This window comes from Pan troglodytes, chromosome 16 (assembly GCF_028858775.2).
Source record: "Pan troglodytes isolate AG18354 chromosome 16, NHGRI_mPanTro3-v2.0_pri, whole genome shotgun sequence".
NCBI classification, from domain to species: domain Eukaryota; kingdom Metazoa; phylum Chordata; class Mammalia; order Primates; family Hominidae; genus Pan; species Pan troglodytes.
The window spans coordinates 9,432,583-9,456,005 of NC_072414.2; the positions used below are offsets into that span (position 1 = coordinate 9,432,583).

The following is a 23,423-nucleotide window of genomic DNA, read 5'->3' on the forward strand; positions in this document are numbered from 1 at the left end:
CGCAGTTTCGGAAGGCCTTTCGCTCCAAAACATGTCCTATGGGTTATTCGGGGTTTCATCCATTCGGGCTTGGTTCACGAAATTAGAATTCATCTAAATGCAAAATTTCAGTTAAAATGGCCTGACTGGCAGAATGGGGTCTAATGGCAGGCTCCGCTCGGCGCCCGCTGGGGAACTCAGCCCCGGAGCCAGGCCCGCGCGGCTCGGTTCTTCAGCCCCTCTATTTTCAACCATTCAAACCGTGCTCTTCCCAAATCGCACGGAGGAGCTTTCTGGAAACTGAGGCCGGGCTGCAGTTTCCTAGGGACCAGGGCCTGAGAAGGTCTGGTGCCGCCTCCCGCGAGTCGGGGGGCGAGGGGCTGGGGGCCTCCGGGCACAGCGCTGCTGAAGAACTGGGCAGTGCCAGCAGCCACAGCGCCCAGCCCTGCCTCCGCCTTTCGAGAAGGAGCACAGTTCTATCAACAAGGGGTCAGCGCCGAAAGCCCGCGCAAGCGCAGGCGCAGACAGGGATTTGTTGTCGGAGGCGTGGCAGAAGGCGGAAGGCAAGGGCAGGCGGAAATGATTCAATTGGTTTAGAAATCAACGCTTTCTCGTCATCTCCCACATGGTCTAGCGGTTAGGATTCCTGGTTTTCACCCAGGCGGCCCGGGTTCGACTCCCGGTGTGGGAATGGCCGAATTGTTTTTTCGGAACACAGTGAAACTCGTAAATTTATAAGTCTTAGCAAGAAGCTTAAAACACGACTGTGAAAAGCTACATAATCCTTAAGGATGTGTGGAGACCTGAAGACTCACCTCGTAGGTCACAACCCCGGCAAAACGGGCTGTGTAATCAGCATTGCTGTGTTTGCATACCAAATTTTCACAACAAATGATAATATTTAGGGGTCAAATCTTACGAAGGAATTCTTACGTTCTAGGCAATTCACTGTTCTCTATGCCCCCAGTGAGTGTTTCCGGCCGGCAGATAGCGAGATGGTGAACAGGATGGAGGGACAAGAAGGAGCATGGAAGATCCCATGCCACAGGAGCCTCCCTCTGAAGTTGTTTGAGGACTGAGAAGGGAGGGGAGGCGCTTCCTGAAGCAGGAGTCACTAGGGCTGGGATATAAAGAAGTGAGAGGTCTGCAAGTAGAAATATAGCTTCAGTAGAGGTTTGCACAGGGACGTAGAGGGCAAGGACAGAAACCAGATCCCATTTACCAAGTCAGCTTTCACAGAAGTTGGGGAAACTGAGGCACGGGATCAGCCTCTGGATAGAATCACACATGTGGCTAAGTTGAGGTCAATACTCCTAGCAAATGCACATATTCAGAGGTGGAAAGTTCTTGAAACTTTCTTAGCTTCTAAGCCATTTCCCAAATGGGATTAAAATATTTCTTTCTGTGCTTAGGCTTGGATACTCTTAACCATAATGTAAGCCTGTGTGAGTAGTGGAGAGCCAACCGCTTCCAGAACAGGCAGGGGCATCCTTTGAAAGTTCTATTGTTTGAAACAATCATTGTGCCACTCACTTGGATTGACCAACTTGTGACTACTCCCAATGCTGATGCTTCAGCCTAATTCGGACAATCAAAATCAAAATCAAAATCCGTCAAGAAAGCATGAACATGAACCAGTGAGAGCCTGGACCATTGATAAACCAACAGCATGAGTTGCAGACAGGGATACGATTTTATGTAGGGGGAAATTGTATTATTCATGCAGAGATAGTCACTTCCATTCCTTGACCGAATTTTAATTCTATGCTCTCAGTTTGTGTTGGAGGCAATATAAGATTTGGCCCAAAAGATCATTTGAATCCTTGCAATTATTGCATTAGACATTTCTATTATGTGACATATGACAATTCTTTTATGATTGAGTTCTGAAAAACTTGTCCTGTAAATATCTCTCATACTGGTTGCCATCTGAGACATACTTACAGGGGATGCTTTACAGGAACCCCATCTCTACTAAAATACACATACACACACACAGAAACTCAATCTTAAAAGATTGTGTAGTGGGAGTGGGAGGCGACTCTCCATTCCCACGTCCATTACACAACTCCAGGGGTACCATTGGCTTTGGCCAGAACTAACTTGTCAGCCTCATCCAGGGTTGGCTTCAGGGACAGCTATAGATGGGACTTTGTGCCTCACCTTTTGAAAAAGTAGATGAAAATGTTTCACTTGCTCCATAAATCCAGCAAGCTACTCTGAGCGTTGTATTGTACAGAAATGAAACTCAAGTGGAAGGTTGGGAATGGATGCCAAGTAGCCAAAAGGGTTGACTGCTCTGGTCATTTTCTTATTTGTTTGTGTCCTCTTTAGAATCTTTTATAGTATTCTCCTTTTTGAGGGGCCTGGATCTCTGCAAACCCCATTCCCCAGACTCCCTTTCCAGTAGACATCGGGTTAGCACCTGCCCCGGGGAGGTTCTGTTGGAAGATTGGAATATATCAAGAAAGCAGAGCTTCTGATGATGTCCTTGGCAGCAGACATTCCCTGATGGCTGCCAGCAACTGTGCAATCCAGTGGCACTGAACATTCTGACAGGGATTATCATCAGCTGAGAGCCACTAGCAGTGGCAGTAGTGGGCAGCCGTGGGCTCCACGAGCCAGGAAGCTTCAGCAGAGCATAAGTGGATTTGACAGTGGTGTGGTCCCAGTGGCAATGGCGTGCCCAGCAGAGGTCTTGCATGGCAAACTCCTACCTGCAGGTAATACCATCCTCCTTTGTTGTTCTTTCAACCCTAAGTGAGTGGTGGCATCTGCAGTTACTAATAGCTGAATAATCTAATTGTTAGCCCCTTTTGCTCCTCTAGCTCCTCAAAAAAAATTAGCAATCAATTTCCTCTCTTAGATTTACCTGTTTGAAGTATCTGTTTTCCTGGCTTTAGACCAACCTATACAAGTGTTATTTTTGTGTAAATTGTCATCTACCATTATGCGCTCAGCCTTACTGACTTTTGGGGGAGGGGGAGGGTGTGCACAACTTATTCTATATGTCAGAGAAGTTTCTCAGGGAAATGATATTTTAGCTGAGACCTGAAGGATGAGTTAGCAAGGTGAAGGGGGCTGTAAATGTGCATGAGTCAAGTTATTCTCAAGATCTGTTTGTCTTTTGCACAGGTCAAGTGGACAAGTGAATAATTGGGTAGATGGTAGGAAAATCTCTGCATCTTTCAAGTCTTTGTTGGTGGCACAAATCTCTCTGATTCCCTCTGGGAAGCAGGATCACTTTGGCTTTACCATTTTGATAAGAAGGGGGAAGTTCTGGGAACACCATTTGTCTTTTCTCACCATAGTAGTCCTCACTGCAAGATTCTGGGAGCACTACAATAATGTCAGCTGCCAAGTATGTATATCTGAATTGTACATAATGGAATCAGGTTGGTCTGCAACCCACAGGAACCATGCTGAGATAGGTTGAGGCCAAAACATCATTTACTTACTAAGCTCCAAGGAACCACACAAAAGTATTGGAAGAGAAGGAGGAATAAATAACAATAAAAATTCTGAGCTTCCTACCTGCAGCAAGGGATTGAAGCAGTGCCACATCAAAATCAGTGTAAATTAATAGAACAAATGACCACAGGTCCTCCGGAGAATGGGGAAGGGGGATCTTTACAACATATTCCTGTTGCAGTGTAGAGGGGCCATTCTTCAAGTAGACCAAGTCTCCCCTTCCTCCAGTGGAACTTTGGACTGTGAGCTGACTCAGTTCTTGGTACTGGATGACAGAAAACATCTCCATTCCAGTAAATTGAGTCATGTTTCTGGCCACCAGACCTAGAGTTTTAAAACTGCATAGACCACTCAAGCATACTGGCTCAGATCTATAATCCCAGCACTTTGGGAAGCTGAGGTGGGAGGATTCCTTGAAGCCAGGGGTTCAGGGCTGTAGTGAGCTATAATCGGGCCACTGCACTCCAGCCTGGGTGACAGAGCAAGATCCTGTCTCTTAAAAAATTAGAAATCAATCAAATAAAATTGCATATATCAAACAATCATTCGGTAGACCACCCATTTATTTCATTCTTAGGACATCACTGCCAAAGATCCCTGCTGCCCCAGCAATACTTCAGTAACTGAGCCCATTTTTTCCTGGTGGTTTTGCTGTATCTAATACTTAGACCCTGCCACTCTGAGATTCCGTGATTCCCATTGAACCAGGAAGCACTGTGGATTTTCTCACCAACCTGGCTCATGGAAGATTGCTACAAAAGAGTTTTCAAGCATCTGGTGCTCTCCTCACCAATGCATTTCTCAACACTTTAATGAAGAAAGTCTGGTCCCATCTGGGAAATGCAGTGAATGGGCAGGTTTGTGGGTCACACTTGATAAATCCCACTCCAATGTAACTATGTGCCTAAGCCTTTAAAAGTGTTAGTCCACCTCACACCATGGGTGTACAACATTACAACCCCAATGAAAGTGGTCACTGTTAAGTCCACGTTTCAGTCAACTAACGAGAGAAGCTGGGAGGTAGAACTACTCCCCGACTCTCAAACTAACATGTGGAATCTACTTTGATAAATTTGGCCTAATTCAATGTTATCTTCTTTCTCCTTGGTCTAGCAATCTTAGGACCCATTTCCTCACATCTTCTTTAACTTCCTTCTAATATAAATTGGCACATTGTTACAACTCTTTCAATGCTATCTCATGCTTGGTTACACTTTATACTTGACCTCCTAATTTCAGGTCTGGAAATATTGACAGATGGTGAGGATAGATCTGGTAGAGAATTGGCATTCTTTTCAACTGCTATGGGGAGGCACTTATTGAGTCCCTTGGTGTGCCAAGCGTGGTCTGTGAATCAGCAGCCATGGTGTCGCCTAGGAGCTTGCTAGAAGTGCAGAATCTCAGGCCACTCTCAAGGCCTAGTGGGCCAAAATGTTGATTTTGACAAGATCCTCAGGTGATTCTTATGCACACCAAGGTCTGAAGAGCACTGATCAAGGCTTCAAGCAAGAGAAGACAATCTTTCTCAGACAGAGGAAGGGGAGGCCGCTTCTACTGGCAAAAAGCTCAAGGAAATTTGGGGCTTCATGATTCTCAGATTCATCTGAGCCAACCGAAATATCCCCATTCCATTTCTTGGAGGCCCCATTCTTTCTAAATTAGAGCCCTGACTTTCACTTCAGCGATATGGACAGGCTATGAATCTAACTTATATTGAATTCTGTGACTTGCAGAATCAGATTATGGGCCTGATTTTCAACTACATCTCTTATTTCTTGTGGCTAACAAAGGACAATGGATTGTCTGAGGATCATCTGAGAGCCATCACAAGATCTCTTGTTCTCTGATCATATATTGAACTGAGAATTTAAGAATTTTTGTAAACCCTCGAGTGCAGTCAGAAATAGCCAGCCCCCCATCACAATGGTTTATTGTAGCAGTCTCTTGGTTCCACTACCTTAACTTTCAGAGACCCTTTATCCTACGTAATGCCAAGTTATAATTTAAATAAATATTTGGCCAGATGCAGTGGCTCACACCTATCATCCCAGCACTTTGGGAGGCTGAAGTGGGGGGATCACCTGAGGTCAACAGTTCGAGACCAGCCTGGCCAACACGGTGAAACCCCATCTCTACTAAAAATACAAAAATTAGCCAGGCGTGGTGGCGGGCGCCTGTAATTCCAGCTACTTGGTAGGCTGAGGCAGGAGAATCACTTGAACCTGGGAGGTGGTGGTTGCAGTGAGCCAAGATCACGCCAGGGCACTCCAGCCTGGGCAACAGAGTGAGACTCCATCTCAAAAATTAATTAATTAATTAATTAATATTTTGCCACTACATGTGTGAAATACCAGTATCTCATTTTCCCCAGGTAATGAGGTCATTACTGTATTTATGCCCAAGGAAAGATAAACAATCTTAACTTTTTCATCATTTGGGGTCTGTTCCCTGAGTGCAGTGTTGCTTGCAAAAGCTGTATCCATGGATGTCTCACTAGAAAAGCAGAATTCACTTTATTTATTTATCTTTTTGAGGGGACAGAGTGTCGCTCTGTCACCCAGGCTAGAGTGCAGTGGTGCGATCTTGGCTCACTGCAACCTCCGCCTCCTGGGTTCAAGCGATTCTCCTGTATCAGCCTCCCGAGTAGCTGGGACTACAGGCACTTGCCACCACACCTGGCTAATTTTTGTATTTTCAGTAGAGACAGTGTTTCACCACGTTGGCCAGACTGGTCTCGAACTCCTGGACTCAAGTGATTTACCCGCCTCAGCCTCCCAAAGTGCTGGGATTACAGGTGTGAGCCACTGTGCCAGGCCAGAATACACTTTAGGTATTTCTAGTAGAGGAAGTGACCAAAGAGCAAAGAGGGAGGAAGTGGCACTAGCGGCACTGGGGAGCATCTCATCACTGACATTGTTAGAGTCTGCAGATAATACTACTGGAACTACCCAGGCTGCTGATGTAGCAGTCAATCAGCTGCTTGTGATGGCCACCGTGAGAGCAGGCCACTCACTACACACCGTCTCAGCTTCTGGAAATGCTGAATCTCATAGGCAGCTCTGGCAAATTCTGCTGGAAATGCCAAAGATACCAGAACCTGGAGTCAATCACTACTGTAGAAAAGAGAAGGAAAAAAATTGTCTCTTCCTCCTACCTTCCAACCTCCCATCAATGATCCCAAAGGCGAAATTGACAGTGCCTGCAATTGACGTAACCTAATCAGGAGCCAGCTGGTCAGGTGAACTGGAAATATTTGTAAGATTACAGCTCCCTGAAATACAGAGCAGAGGAAGCAAGCCTAACATGTATCATACTTTTTGTTACTACTTGTTTGTCTGCTGGTCTTCTCTGAAACTGTAAGTTATTGGTTTTGAGCTTATGTAATGAACTAGTCCCAAAATATACTGCTTACAACGAAACAAAACAAAACAAGAAACGTTGTTCTGCTTATGATTAAGGAAGGGCTCAGCTGTGTGGTTTGCTGCTCTTCCCCGCAACATTTACCACGGTCACTCCCTTGGCTGGATTCAGCTGGTAGTTGGATGGAGCTGATGCTAGTACCTCACCATGTGGCATCTTGTTCTCCAGCACTTCTCCACATGCCATGGGAGTGTGTCTCTGGGTAGTTGCACTCCTTACATGGTAGCTGGCTTCCAAAAGGAAGAAAGCAGGAATTTTCACTTTTCTTAAAAAGGTAGGCTCAGAACTGGCCTAGTGTGACTTATGCTATATTCATTCTATTGGTCAACATACTCCCAGACCAGCCCAGTTTCTGGTTGGAGAAACAAACTTTATCTCTCAATAGAGGAGGGACATATGCTTGCACAGAGAGGAAGAATAATGTTGGTCATCCTCAAGACAAGCTACCACATCTACACAGGTGTTTGTCTTGTTTACAAATCTCTTCCAAGCCTAACTCTCTACCTAGCTCATTTTAAGTGTACAGTGAATATTTGTTGAAAGGACAAATAAATGAAGGTCTGGAATTATTTCTTCTGTGGAAGGAATAGCCTTCCTTCTAGCAGGCAGTGACATCCACAGAACTTATCCAATTTTCCTTTTTGCTTTGGCTACTAGGAAGTTGAGTGCTAAAAATTTAGTGCCCAAGCACAATAACAATGTTACTCATAGCTTCTCAGTATTGTCTCTTCTTGTCCTCTCTCTGGGCTCTGATCTCCCTGCCATGCTTTGCCTGTGAGTGCCCTGTGCAGATATGAACAAAGACTTTATTTGCCTCCTCAGTAAAGGAAGCTTTATTTTTGTTGATAAAGCAAAATGCTCATAGATAACAAAAAAGCAATTGACCTTTTTATTGAAGCTTTCTTTATTAAAAGATATGAGTTCCTCTTAAGGTTCCCTGAGGGAGGAGCAATGCAACTGACATTGTCTTGTGGCAAATAATCTAAAGTGGGAAAGAACTGGATGTGACTCATTTTTCTAATATTTGCATAAGGTGCAAAAACCCTAGGTACTCATCAGCTGATTCATCTTCATGGTTTGCATATCATACTTTTCCTTATAGACCTATACTTATTTCGCTGTTTGTTTTTTTTTTTTTTTTTTTGTTTGTTTGTTTGAGATGGAGTCTCGCTCTGTTGCCCAGGCTGGAGTGCAGTGGTGTGATATCGGCTCACTGCAAGCTCTGCCTCCCGGCTTCCTGCCATTCTTCTGCCTCAGCCTCCCAAGTAGCTGGGACTACAGGTGCCCGCCACCACACCTGGCTATTTTTTAGTATTTTTAGTAGAGATGGGGTTTCACCGTGTTAGCCAGGATGGTCTCAATCTCCTGACCTCATGATTCCCCTGCCTCAGCCTCCCAAAGTGCTGGGATTACAGGTGTGAACCACCGTGCCTGGCCTGTTTGTTTTTTTAATAAAAATAAATGATTCATGGCAATGTATTTGCAATTCCTGTGAATTATTTAGAAAGGGGGTTAATATAATATTCACATTAAGATGTAAATAAGTATACAGGAAATATACTACCCAAGAGAGGATGCAAAAGCATAAACGTATCCTGAGGGCTAAATTCCGAAATTCATGGCCTCATCACCGCACTGTTTTTGACTTTGACTACCCAGGAGCAAAACCCTGAAAGCACACATCCTCTTCCAGAAGGGCCAGATAGATGGTGGGAATCTCAGAGAACATGTTCTGTTCTCTCAGTTTAATATACCCAGAGATGATTATCAATTACAATGGAGCTAAATGTTCACAATAATGCTTATTGTAGGTAAGACCAAAAGCTCATCCAAGAAGCATGGAATGACTGTATTCTAATTGTTCAGCACTATCAGTATGTGAACAGCCCAAAGAAATGACCCAATTCTTACTCTCCAGGATGTTTTTGCAAAGTGTAGTTATTAGAGGAAAGAAAAGTTAAAATATTAATAATGCATACATTTATTTTGTATGTCACCCACACCCACGTAGGAAAACCTAAAAGAATCAGTTGTCTTCATTTTTACTCATAATTAGTATGTTATCAATCATGGTGTTCCCCTGAGTGGATCTTCTAAAGGGCTCCCTGCAATTTCCTCCTCCTCTTTCTCACTATCATGGCCTCAGTTCTGCTTCCAAAACATCCTACCTACACAGTCATCAGCCTTCTGGATTTCTTCAACATTCAGGGAGAATTTGGGTTGGAAGGGGGTCATGTGGCAGCCCCTGACACATCCTCTCTGATTTTCCACTGCTGTGTCTATGAAGCCTCCTTAAACAGAAACATCATGGCCAGAAACTATGACTCTTTATAGACTCCAGCATGCACTTTTATCTCTGATGACTACACTCCAAACATCCTCCAAGCATGATCAACAGGCTGGGTGATGCCACCAGAGATGGAGTCTGTACTCCTCCAGCAGGTATTGAGATGACAGTCACAGGGTGATTGGCTCTCCTCTGCCCCCTGTCTTCTCTCCTCTCCACCTCTCTGTGCCTTCTTCCCTCAGCCACCACTTCCATTTAAATTAAAGACACATGACCTACAATGGAGCAGCCGTCTCTCAACAGCAGGGCAGGACTGCACGAGACGGAGACATCACCCTCTGGAGGGGGCATGATCAAAGTGACTGGTGGTATTTTCAGGTACACTTTCCTGGATCTTCCAATGTTTTCGTAATCTATCAGCATTTAATATTATTCTGTTTTAGCACTTGCCCTCATTTTATCTATTGCTATCTTGAACAAGTCTGAATTTGTCTGATTTTGTTGTAAACATTGTACAGATTATGTTATCAACTATTTTTAAATGTTCTTAGGAAGAGAACAAAATGTAAAACAAAAAATGTTAATGAAAATCTCTGAACAGCAGTTATGGATGACTTTCCAGTTCTTCTCTATACTTGTCTGTATTTCTGAATGCTGTTCAATGAACAAGTATCATTTTCTAGACTCAGAAAAGGCCATGCTAACAAATTAGTGTATAGCTCTTCCTCTTATGAGGTGTCAGGGCAAGAGTGGGGTGGGAATGTGAGAATGGTATCCACGTAGAGGGTGGGCCATCATGGGGTTTGGTGAAGGGAGTTTCCTCTTGGAGGAGTGGCCAAGCCTGGAGCGTAGAGATCAAGCAGCATTAGGAAGGCAGTTATGCCTGGGAGGGAGAAAATGGTGGATTGATCAAACCAGACTGATCAATACTGGAGGATTGAACAAATCAGTACATATATAATGATAACGGGAAATAGGTTTCTTACTCTTAGAGAAGAGAGTTACAAATATGAGAAAGGGAAAAACTATAAAGAACACTGTGGATTTGGATTGGTATTGGAAGTATTGGTGTGAACTCCTGGTTTTTAATATGGATAAACAAAAAGATGATGGATAGATGATAGAGAGATAGTCTAATGATAGAGAGATAAATAATAGATGATAGATAATAGATGATATAGACTGATAGATGATAGAGAAATTAATAAAGATGTACATGTGTATGTACATACATTTGTTCCCTAGCTCTGTCCCCTGAGAGAGCTTGAGAACATTAGCACCTTAGTACCAGTGAGCACAGCTAGTGCCCATGTGTAGTGAAAAATTTAGCCCTGCCCAAAGAAAAGTTCTGGTCTTTGTCCCCCAGCTTCTGAGAGGCAATCTCTGGATCCCCGGAATATGATGCCTGATAAGATTGTGTCTGTTTTCCTGGGGTCCTTGGATCATACTGGATAGCCTAGCAATGTGATTTAGGGCAGGCACTGACCACATCCATAATACTCAACGTAGGGCTGGCCATGCTAGAAAGAACAACAATGTGGCTTAGCACCGAGAGCTTTTGGTCAAATAATATTAATCTATTTGGAGACTGAAATTAGCCACATGGGCAATAAATCAATCGATCATGCCTACTTCAAGCTCCCATAGAAACTGTGGACACTGAGGCTCAGGTGAGCTTCCCTTGTGGGCACTACTCCTGAGTATTGTCTACACAGATACCAGTTCAGCAACATATCCTGATTGCATGAAAAGAGGAAAGCAGGAGCCCTGTACGAATAGCTATGCTGCTGTGAAAAAAACTGTATTAGAGTGTGTTAACACTATTCCTGGTGTGAGACAATTCATGTTTCTTCCTCTGTTTCTAGTACTTATATTTTCTAAATGTTCATAGTAAGCATGTGTTAATTTCAGAATCTGAAATACACGCATGGAAGAACTAGAGGTTTCCCATTAGCTGCAGAGTCAAGCCCTCCTGAGAGGCACATGGCCCCATGAACTACATGCTTACAGCTCCCCAGCCCCTGCTTGTCCTGCTTCTCTGCACACACCTGCTTTATAGCCATGCTTCATGTCTCAGATTCAACGATATCCTGTTCTGGTTTGTGACTCTTTGCTCTAAAACAATCTCCTCTCTTTTCTGCCTAGTTAACACTTGCTTCTTAAGCTCCCATTCACATTTCATTTTCTCCTGGAAAATTGTCCCGAAGCCCCCAATTCTGAGAGTTCTCTATCCTCCCATATTCTACCGTACATATACCTCTGTTATAGCGTGTTTCCCCTGACGTCTTGTGGTACTGATTGCTCATGCTGACCCCTAGATGTCAAAACTTTGGAAGCGGTTACTAGATCTTACTGTCTTTGTGTTACCCACACCTACCCAGTCATCGACACAAGGCCAGTCCCTAAAGTGTTGATGAGTGATGGATGAATTAACTGACATAATTATAATTCAGTGAAACTCAGCTAAAATCACCTAGATAGGCAGATTTTGCTTCATTTATTCATTCCTTCATTTACAAAAATGTAGTGAGCCCCTTTTATGTGCCATGAAATGAGTTAAGAGAAAAGATATTTTCTTTGCCTCCAGGAGCTCACAGTCTAAAAGGTGAGATGAGCTATTAACTATTAACATAGGACATGGCGAGTGTGTACAAAGACAGAAGCGTGGGGCGATGGTATCACATAGGAGCACACCTAACCCATCCCGGAGGTGGGGGATTGAAGCACCCAAAGCCAGCGCATGGAAGCCCATAGAAGCCAGGCCTGGAGTGGATGGTGTGAATGCAGGGCCTTGGGAGGGCGAAGGCCTGGGTCTTCACCTCAGCTTCGTGTGCGGTGGACGTGTCGTCTCTTTATATTGTCCGAATTTCCACAACTATAGAAAGAGTCTGTGTCTCTTCTTTTCCATGCGTATCAAAAGTAATTGTCTGTTGTCTCCTCTAGACATTGCCAGCGCGTTTTCATATCTGTACATACCTGGGTAGGGGGGCTACTGGGCCTCCTGACATGAGGTGTTAAGAACCAGAGAATCTCCTGCTGAAAGAAATAGGTTACCAAAGGAAAATATATATATATATATTCATCCTACATAGCAGACATTAAAACACTTAACAAAACTCACCAGCAATAAAAACGATGTATTAAGATTTTTTAAGCCAGTGGTATTTTTGATGTTACACGACAGCCCTCCTTTGTGGTGACAGCTGTATTTTTTAGCCTTGCTTTGATCACGGCTGCTGGAGACAGCTGTTTCTATGCTCCCCGAAAGCGAGTGGCACCGACATTCGTCATGTGGTTCTGGATAGCCGCCATCCGTCATCTCCTCTCCCAGTGAGTTTCAGTCTCCCATCGCTCTCTGCATTCTCTGATCAGTTATCCCAGTGTGGGAAAAACAAATCTGCAAGCCAGCCTCCTGATTTACCACATTAATCTATTATTCAATAATAACGTTCCTTACAGAGCTGCATTAATTAAAAGCAAGCACCACAAGAAAACTGTCACTTCGAGTGTCATTTGTCACAACAACCTGATGTTCTTTTCTTTCTGTCATTTTTAGAACTTTGGTTGCCATGGTAACCCATAGCAGCTTTTATATATAGCATCACTTATACTCAGTTAGTTTATTTTATTTCATTTTTTTGGTACCATCAAGAAGACAAGCTGTTTTTTTCCTCCTTTTAACAGAGCTTATAATGTGGTGGAATAATCAGGCCTAATGACAGGTTAATCCACAAAGGAATATTACATGTTAAATGAAAAATTATTATTCTACATCTGTATATTAAAATTCACTGTTTAAAAAATACTCTCTAAGAAGAAGCAAGTCCAGGTTTAGTCTCCTAGGTACTGGCTCATTAGAAGTTCGTAGCCCTAAGATGCAATTAGTATCCTATAAAATAGCAGACAAGCAAAACAACTGCAGATTCAAGGGAAATCCAGGTATGCATAACAAGCAATACTCAGCTTCGAGCTGGCTTCTTTGCCTCTCTGGGGTTGTGGGGCTCGCTGACCCTGCCCAGGCTTCTTCTGGGGCGCTCAGTTCTTGCTACCCACCCACCAAGAGCCAACTCCAACGTGTGCTGAGAGCAAAGCCTTCCTGGAGCTGGTAGTCAGAAAAAGTGGCCTTTGGCAGGGTACAGATAGCCTTCTAGAAGAGTCCACACTCCTTGCCAACCAGGGAGAGACTGACTGGGAAGCAGCACAGGCAGATACTGTGTCTGAATGTGGTATCCAAGCCAGTGCACCCTGTGTCCACAGGCCATTCTCAATTTTCCCCTAAGCCCCTTCACCTTCTAATCCTGCCAGTCTCATTATTTCTAAGCTCATCCGAGTCTATTTTCATTTTGCTTCACCTTCTAATTGTAAGCCCCTGGCCTGAGCTGATCCTTCTTTTTTCTCCCATTCAAATCCTACTATCCTGAAACAATCCAAGTCCTGTTTCCTTGGTGACTCCTAACACTTTAGCTCTTGGCAACCTTTTAATTTCTTTCTTAATCTTCATTTCCCTGAAGGACTGCAGCACTCAGCAATTAAATATATGCCCACATTTCATTTAATTTGACATATACTTATTGGGCATTTACTACATGCCAAGCCTTTTATGAGGCACTGTGGAAAAAAAAGATGAACAAATTGAGGTTCAGATTCAAAAGATTTTAGTATAGTGGGAAAAAAACAAAATGAGAACAAGATCATTCCAGTATAATTTAGTAAAAAAGATGTTCACAATGCAGACAGATGTATAAGCCGTATGTAAAAATATCTGGAGTTTCCTGGAGAAAATCATGCCTGAAATGAGTCTTCAAAGATGAGAAATATTTACGAAGCTAAGAAAGAGGACAAGGGCATTCCAGGCAAGGGAACTGCATGGGTAGGGATCCAGAGGCTGGGGATATCAGAGGCTCCACAGACAATGCAGCAGGCATTGCAAGAAAATAAAAAGAAGGAAGGAGGAAGCTAGGGACAGAAACCACGTACTAAAGATTCTTGTTCATCTTGAACAAGAACTTGGGCCTTATTTGGAAAATAAGAAAGAGCCATTAAAAGGTTTTAGGCTTGGGAATGACATATTTGAATTTGTGTTTAGGTTGGAATGTTGTATATTCCTGAGTCCATCAATGTTTCCTGGTATACTGTTATATTAAGCTTATTTCTTCTATTAGGTAGAATTTGAAAATATAATTCTTTTTTAACGTCTTTTTATATCTAGCACAATTTAGAATATATAAAAGTAAGAACTCTAGAAATATATGAATCTTCCAAGAACCACTCTTCCTGATTTTCTGTGACTTACTCAGATAGCCACAAGAGTGGTTTACACAGAAGTCCTAGATACAAAAGCATGATGAATGGAAACAGCTCACTGTCAAAAACATCTAATGTAGATTGATCGAAATGTTTGGGATGCAGCAAAAGCAGTGCTCAGAGGGAAATTGAGAGTTGAAAATGCTTTCATAAAGAAAGAGAAAAACCTCCAATCAATGACCTAAATTTATACTTTGAGGGAATAAAGAAGCATACTAAACTTAAAGCCAGCAGAAGAAAAAGAAAAATGAATATTACAGCAGAGAAAACTTAAATAGAAAATAGAAAAACAATTGATAAAATCAAGAAAATCAAAAGCTGGTTATTTGAAAAGATCATCAAAATTGGCCAACCTTTAGCTATGTTAAATAAAAAAAAAAAAGAGAAAAAAAGAAGACTGAAATTACTAAAATTAGGAGTGAGAAAGAGTACATGGAGTCTGGCCTTACAGAAATAAAAACGATTATAAGAGAGTAATGAACACTTTTACAACAAATTATATAACCTATCTGAAGTGGGAAAATTCCTAGTAATACAAAAACTACCAAAAACAAAGCAAGAAGAGTTAGATAATCAGAAAGTACCTATAACAAGTAAAAAGATCAAATCAATAATAAAAAACCTCCCAGCAAAGAAAAACCCAGGACCAGGTGACTTCACAAGTGAATTCTACCTAACATTTAAAGAAGAATTAACATCAATAATTTTCAAAAACTTTCAAAAAATAAAGGAGGGAATACTTTCTAAGGCATTTGATGAGGTCGACATTAGCCCTCATACCATAGCCACACAAAAATATCACAAGAAAACTATAAATCAAAACACCTTATGAATATAGATGCAAAAACCAACAAAATACTAGCAAACTGAATCCAACACTATATTAAACAGATTATGCTTCATGACCAAGTAGGATTTATTGTAGGAGTTCAAGAGTGGCTCATGTAAAAATTAACCCATTTATGCCTGAGGTTGCAATTATTTGAAATTTTGCAGTCAGATTTTGGCAATGTCTTTGAGCAGTAGGATATAAATAACTCCCACATGCTTAGCATTCCAATAATGGAACACTAGGCATAAATTGCTAATATGTCATATTAACAAAACAAAGGCAAATAATCATATAATTATCTCAATAGATGCAAAAAAAAAGCATTTCATAAAATTCAGTAGCCTTTTGTGATTAAAAAAACATTTAAAATCTAGGTGGAAGGGAACTTCCTCAACCTGATAAAGGACATTTATTTAAAAACCCACATTCATTACTTAAGCACGAAAGTCTGAAAACTTTCCCACTTAGGTCAGGGACAAGATAAGGATGTCCACTTTTGTTACTCGTACAGTGTACAGGAAGTTCTAGCCAAAACAATTATGCAAGAAAAACAAGTAAAAGATATTCAAATCATTTTTCAGGAAGAAATGCAACAGTCCCTATTCATAGATGGCATAATCACATAGAGAGGAAATTCCACAGAATCCACAAAAAACTATTAGAACCAATAGACAAATTCAGCAATATTGTAGCATACAAGATGTATATTTTAGTAATGAACAATCTGAAAAAAATTAAACTAAATAAGTCACCAGGGATCAGTTCTGGAGAAACAGAGATATATGACCTTTCAGACAGGGAATTCAAAATAGTTGTTTTGAGGGAACTCAAAGAAATTCAAGATAACATGGAGAAGGAATTCAGAGTTCCATCAGATAAACTTAACAAAGAGATTGAAATAATTAAAAGGGATAGAACAGAAATTCTGGAGCTGAAAAATGCAATTGGCATACTGAAGAATGCAACAGTCCTTTAACAGCACAATTGATCATGCAAAGAAAGAATTAGTGAGCCTGACGACAAGCTATTTGAAAATACACAGTCAGAGGATCAAAAGAGAAAAGAATAAAAAATAATGAAGCATGCCTACAGGATCTAGAAAATAGCCTCAAAAGGGCAAATCAAAGAGTTATTGGCCTTAAAGAGGAGACAGAGATAAAGATGACTTTATTCAAAGGGATAATAACAGAGATCTTCCCAAACCTAGAGAAAGATATCAATATTCAAATACAAGGTTACAGAACACCAAGCAGATTTAACCCAAAGAAGACCACCTAAAGACATTTAATAATCAAACTCACAAACGCCAAGGATAAAGAAAGGATCCTAAAAGCAGCAAAAGAAAAGAAACAAATAACATAAAATGGAGCTTCAATATGCCTGGCAGCAGACTTTTCAGTGGAAACCTTACAGGCAAGGGGAGAGTGGCATAACATATTTAAAGTGCTGAAGGAAAACATCTTTTACCCTAGAATAGTATATCCAGTGAAAATATCCTTAAAACATGAAGGGGAAATAAAAACTTTCCCAGACAAACAAAAGCTGAAGGATTATTATCAACACCAGACCTGTCCTACAAGAGATGCTCAGCCCGAGGCCCTGTTCTCCTTCACATGTGGACTCCAGGTTCAGTGTGGTTGGCTGCAGGGGGAGATGTTCCCCTGTGAGCTTGGCTGTGTTTTGGAGTCTAGAGAAGAGAAAGGCTGTGAGGAAACAAAAACAAAGCAGCTGAGCAAAGAGAAGCAGAGAGGAACAGGGACAAGAAACTATTGACTACAGATCGCTCCTAAGGGGCAATTCTTGCCTGAAACTCAATGGATCTGCAGAACTTGGACTCCATCAGAGACCCTGTAACTCTAATTTTTTTCATATAAGCTACTTTAATGGAATTCTGCATCTTGCAACATCTTGCAACCTATGTACACCTCTTTTTTCACTGCAGATGAAAAACCAGGGATCTGATATGATTTAACTATAATAATTAGTTTTTAAGTGATATTTGTTAAGCATTCATGAGAATGCATCAATTCTAAGAGGTTTAATCAGGGAGACTGATACCAAGAAACAATAATGTTGGTACTGTTATATTTTGTTTTTTACTATCACCAGAAAAACAAAGTGTGCTTAAAAACAGGAGGAACAATTCTTTGTTTCTGTCCACAAGGCCCTAATAATCTAGCAAGAAGGCAGAAGATGGCCACAAGACATCTCATGGTCCAGTCACGGAAAAAAAGTGACAAAATCCTGACAAAATGAATAATTTCACCTTAAAAAAAAGACTATTTAAAGAAAACTTAAGATTATAAAATCTTGGTTTTTGATTATCCAGTTCATTAACTATACCTTCACCTGCACTTTATAGATAAACATTCATTGAAGTTTTTTGTTGTTGGTTTTTAGTTTGTTTTTTTTGTTTTTGTTTTTGAGACAGGTCCTCACTCCCTTGCCCAGACTGGAACGCAGTGGCATAATCATGGCTCACTGCAGCCTCAACCTCTAGGCCCAAGCGATCCTCCCACCTCAGCCTCTCAAGTAGCTGAAACTACAGATGCACACCACCATGCCTGGCTAATTTTTGTGTTTTTTATAGAGAGGAGTTTTCGCCATGTTGTCCGGGCTGCTCTTGAACTCCTGGGCTCAAGCAATCCATTGGCCTTGACCTCCCAAAGTGCCAGGATTATAGGCTGGAGCCATCATACCCAGCCTCATTGAAGGTTTTATTTAACATTGTGACAATAATTTTCTGTGCATATGGAAAAATATTTATTTTCCATATTCATTAGCAAATGCTAACATACAGTTACATAAAACAAGAGATTATGTTTCACAAAAATTCTTGACATTTGATTTACCCCTGTAATATTAAAAGAAATCCAGGACACAATTTTTTATTTTTGATTATAGTCCCTTCTATGTAGCAAAGCAGACTCTTTCAGTCATTCTATCTCCTAAAGCTCTGACAAATTTATAAAGTCAGAAGAAAGCTGTTTTGGTACAGGACTTATTTGTAAATTATATATACCAAACTTCAGTTCTGTTTTTAAGGTTAAGAAAATTAAAAACTAGCTGGGTGTGGTGGTGCACACCTGTAGCCCCAGCTACTCTGGAGGCTGAGGTGGGAGGATCACTTGAGCCCAGGAGTTAGAGGCTTCAGTGAGCTGTGATTGTACCACTGCACTGCAGCCTGGGCAACACAGCAACACTCTGTCTCTAAAAAGAAAAGAAAGAAAGAAAGTGAAAAACTAGAATTTATATTAATACGTCTGTCAATAGACTGATACCGTAGTCTAAATCAGAGAGTGAATGAGTGAAATTAACTTGCACCTGACTGTTGTTCACATCCAAGTCCATTTGCTTATTGAAAACTCAGTGAAATATGATGATACAATTGAAGCTGAATTTGTATAGAGGGTGTTTCTGAGCTGTGGAAATGATTCAATTTTGTATATGTCTAAGTCTGCTTCACGATGAAGGTACCGATTTATAATTGATAAATATTTCCTTCTTGAGTGTTACTTTCTAAGACAACACAATAAAATCTGTAATAGAAGTACAGGCTTTCTCACAACCTTCATCCAATTTCAATGAGAATAAAGAGGCAGAGGTAAACATGGGAGGAGAGAAAGTCTCATAATTTATTTCTGTATGTGTGGGTGTTTATGAAAGTATGGATGGAAGAACTGGGCAATTGAATCTATCCTAGAAATGAGGGATCCCAGAAAATCATAGATTTGTAAGAGATTGAGTTTGGAAAATCCAAAAGTTTGCTTGAAGTTCTAGAATTCTAATTCTAGTTGTTCAAAGTGCCCAGTGTGGTGAGATACTTGTTTATTCTATCACATGTTCTTCTAGTAAATACATCTAGTGTCCAGAGACACAACACAAACGCCTACACTCTGAACAAATATAAATAAATAAATCTATGATCATGCAAACTAATCATCCAGGTGTAGCTCAAGACCTTGTGAGATGCAAGAAAAAAAGAGAAGGAATTTCATTTACCCCGACATTGCATCTCTTATAATAATTAATATACTGTTTTTACCTACTAGTGCTGTTGAATTGTGTTGAATTGAATTGGTCACCATAGTTTAGTATCTTCAATGGTTACAATATAAGATCACTGGGCATGGCATACATAAAGTCAGTCTTGTTTAGTAATCCCAAGACTGTCAGCCTATCTTATTTCATTCTTGTAACTGGAATTCCAGATGTACAGTAGCACATTTTTCTTCCAGACACAGGGATCCACATGCATAATGTCTGGATCATCATATAAAGTCGTCACATAGAGCTCACTCTTTCCAAATGTCATTCAGGAACATATTGATTACATAGCTTCTTGTGGGGCAGGATGAATACGTATAATAAGATGGGGGGTGGTGGATAAAGCCCTTCAGTTCTGTTTCTACCACATCCGCAAGATGCATGCCTTGTCAGTGCCTGTCTATCCCTCTATAAGAGGCGGTGTTGGTAAAACCTACCACTTGGAACCTGAAATGGATAGGAGGAGTAACCGACACACCACTGCTGGAGCCCCCAGCCTCACCCCTTGTAAACCTGCAGAGCCTCATGGGGAAGGACCCACACCATCTGAGGGGAATATGAAGCTGCCTCAGCCACACAGCCCAGGCCAGGAAAGTTAACAGGTCTCAGAAGCAAATGAGATGATTTTTTTTTCTACCCATAAATAAGCAGAAAGGTTCCATAAATATTTCTTCTCCAGGCAAGCCGATAGTCAATTTCACATTGTTCTATAAGAAAAGTATTTCTGTCCCCAAATTCAGAAAACCAGAACCCTCCTCCAGTCTGGAAGATATGTGCCATATGTGAAGATTCCCTGTGGCTAATCCCCTTCCAAAGGAGCTGACTTTTCATGTCATACTCAAACCAGGAGGCAAACTGCAACATAGCTCCCGTCACCCCAGAGTCTTCTTGGCAAGTGGTAAAGCTGGTGTCTCTGGTCCTGTCTTAAAAATTTCTCAGACTTCATTTAGAAGCCAGCATTTTTTTCAAATGTTATTCAAAGTCAAACCATAATCTATAGTTCAACATTTCTTGCACAAGCTATGTTAGCCCCTCTTGTTTGAAATGAGGATTTATTTTATTTCATTTTGCTTTAATGCTGGTTTTTGTTGTTCAGATCCTCCTTGAAGTTAAGCTATTTGCATTTCCACGTCCTAATTGAACATTGGGGAAATTGGCTTGATGCGACATACAGAAAATTATGGAGATGGATCTCTCTTTGGGGGTGGATTTAGAAGGAGTAGAAGTTGTGGAAGCCTTAAACAATAAAGAATAGCAAACATTGCCACAAACATTAATAGTAGATAAGGTGTAAAAAAGACAGAGACAATAGATGAAGGGAGGGCTGTTTCAGAATAATCCTTGCAGGGTTTTATAGGAGGGATCTGCTGATTATTAAAGTAAATGGGGACAAGTGTAGGTTTTGAGAAAAGACTGATACTACAGCGGCATTCTCCCAGGGCTCGCAAATGGCCCTCTGAGTTCCATGAAAAGCAGAAGAGTTCAGAGGCATCTGCTAAACCTGACATATGATGCCTGATTGCACGACCCACCAAATGCCTCCTGAACAGTCTCCACTGGGAGCAGTATGTAGTTGATTAATTTTAAAAATTAATCAAGTAAAACATTACTGAAAGTACTAAAAGATACTCTGAAAGAATGTTGTCTAAATATATAAATACACATTATTCACAAATCTTGTGCAGTAGAACAAGATCTTTCTTTACTTTGAGTATGGTTATAATTCTTTGTTTTGCTTGCATTAAACATGCCCATAGTATTTCAACTCTAATGATCAGTTGGGGACCATTTAAGTGAAGTAAAAGATTTACAGACATTTGCAGAGCAATTTGAGGTAGAATCTTTCCAGATTTTTGTAAGTTTCCCCTCCCCTTGATGCTAACCTCGGCCATTCAATTAGCAGTCTTACCCATTGTTCAAAAGGATTCAACTAATTTTTCACAGAAACAACTCTCTCTTCACATGCGTTTTTCTAGGGCTTATGTACTATTGCATTATATTGCACAATTACAAGAAAATGTAAAATGAGCATACGTAGGTCTGAGCTCAGATAAGACTCAGTGGTTGGACGCAGCCAGTGGCCTTGAGAACTCCCTGTATGTGAAGTCTGATTGCTTTAGGAGGTGCCGAAGGGATCTGTGTGTTCAGGCTCCATCACATGGAGGTTGGCTGAGGATACATCTACTGCACCAAGAGAGGGGAGCGGGAGCACCTACTCTCATCAGCTGTGTGCTCCAATGCAGAAACAAAGAGCATCCAAAGACAGAATGATACATAAGAGAAACAAAGAATGACCAACCGATTACGAGGCCAGTGGACAGCACAGAGAGAAGCAAGAGAAATGTCACAAAGCACTCACAAACATTCAGGAATTTTAGCCATGGAATTTTTTTTTTTTTTTTTTTTTTTTTTTTTTTTTTGGTTTATACAATGTTTAAAATTACTTAGGTTGGGAACAAGGGGAAGTACATTTTTATCATTTGAATTACAATACAAGAATGTAATAGATTAAAAGCACATTTGCCTCTCAATTAACTCTCTGTGATGTTTTCATGCTTGTTTCTCTTGGAAAAACACTGTTGTTGAGTAAAGGTGAACCATTGACCAGGCATTACTTAAGCAACAGCACCAGGTTAAAGGTGACAGAGAGCATAGGTGATACACTGCTCCACTCCCCACCTGCTCTAGGGAGACACAGCTCACTCCCAGGCTTCTTAAGAGTATCACATGAAGTAACGCATCTGAAAACATGTTGTTCTCCTCCCTTACCATGTGCCACCCTTGTGTTACATTGTACCAAGATGCATAGCTAACATGGTGACTACAGGCACACCATAGAGATATTGCAGATTCAGTTCCAGCACCACAGTAAACAAATATCCCCAATAAAGCCAGTCACACCAATTTTTAAATTTTTGAGTACATGTCAAGGTTACGTTTACACTACACAGTCTATTATATATTATTATGTGTGTATTAGTCCATTCTCAAGCTGCTATGAAGAAATACCTGACACAGGGTATTTTATAAAGAAAAGAGGTTTAATCAACTCACAGTTCTGCATAGTTGGGGAGACCTCAGGAAACTTACAATCATGGCAGAAAGCACCTCTTCACAAGGTGGCAGGAGAGAGAATGAGTGCTAGCAGGGGAAATGCCAGGTGCTGATAAAATCTTCAGATCTCATGAGAATTTGCTCACTATCATGAGAACAGCATGGTGGAAACCACCCCCATAATTGAATTACCTCCCGCCAGGTCCCTCCCATGATACATGGGGATTAAGGAGAATTACAATTCAAGGTGAGATTTTGGTGGGGACACAGCCAAACCATATCAGTGTGCAATAGAATTATGTCTAATATAAATACTATGCATATCTTAACTAGAAAACACTTTACTACTAAAAAATGCTAACAATCACCCGAGGCTTCAGTGAGTCATAATCTTTTTGCTGGTGGAGGGTCTTGCCTTGATGTTGATGGTTGCTGACTGGTCTCGGTGGTGGTTGCTAAAAGTTGAGATGGCTGTGGCAATTTCTTAAAATAAGAAAACAGTGGGCCAGGTGCCATGGCTCACGCCTGTAATCCCAGCACTTTGAGAGGCCTAGGGGGGCAGATCACGAGGTCAGGAGATCCAGACCATCCTGGCCACATGGTGAAATCCTGTCTCTAATAAAATACAAAAAAAATTAGCCAAGCGTAGTGGCGGGCGCCTGTAGTCCCAGCTACTCGGGAGGCTGAGGCAGGGGAATTGCTTGAACCCGGGAGGCGGAGGTTGCAGTGAGCTGAGATTGTGCCACTGCACTCCAGCCTGGCAACCGAGCGAGACACTAAAATAAACAAACAAACAAATACATACATAAAATAAGACAACAGTGAAGTTTGCTGTGCCGATTGATTCCACATATTTCTCTATAGCATGCAATGCTGTTTGATAGCATTTTACCCACAATGGAACTTCTCTCAAAATTGGAGTCAACCGTCTCAAACTCTGTCACTATTTTATCAACTAATTTATGTAATATTCTAAATCCTTTGTCGTCATTTCAAACACGTTCTCAGCATCTCACCAGGAGTAGATTC

At 41.2% G+C, this 23,423-nt stretch overlaps 1 non-coding gene across 1 annotated transcript; it reads left to right on the plus strand.

Annotated features, from left to right (window-relative positions):
- The first annotated feature begins 598 nt into the window (after positions 1–598).
- On the plus strand, positions 599–670 carry TRNAE-UUC (transfer RNA glutamic acid (anticodon UUC)). Its single transcript has one exon. It is a non-coding gene; the product is annotated as a tRNA-Glu (tRNA).
- Positions 671–23,423: the final 22,753 nt, after the last annotated feature.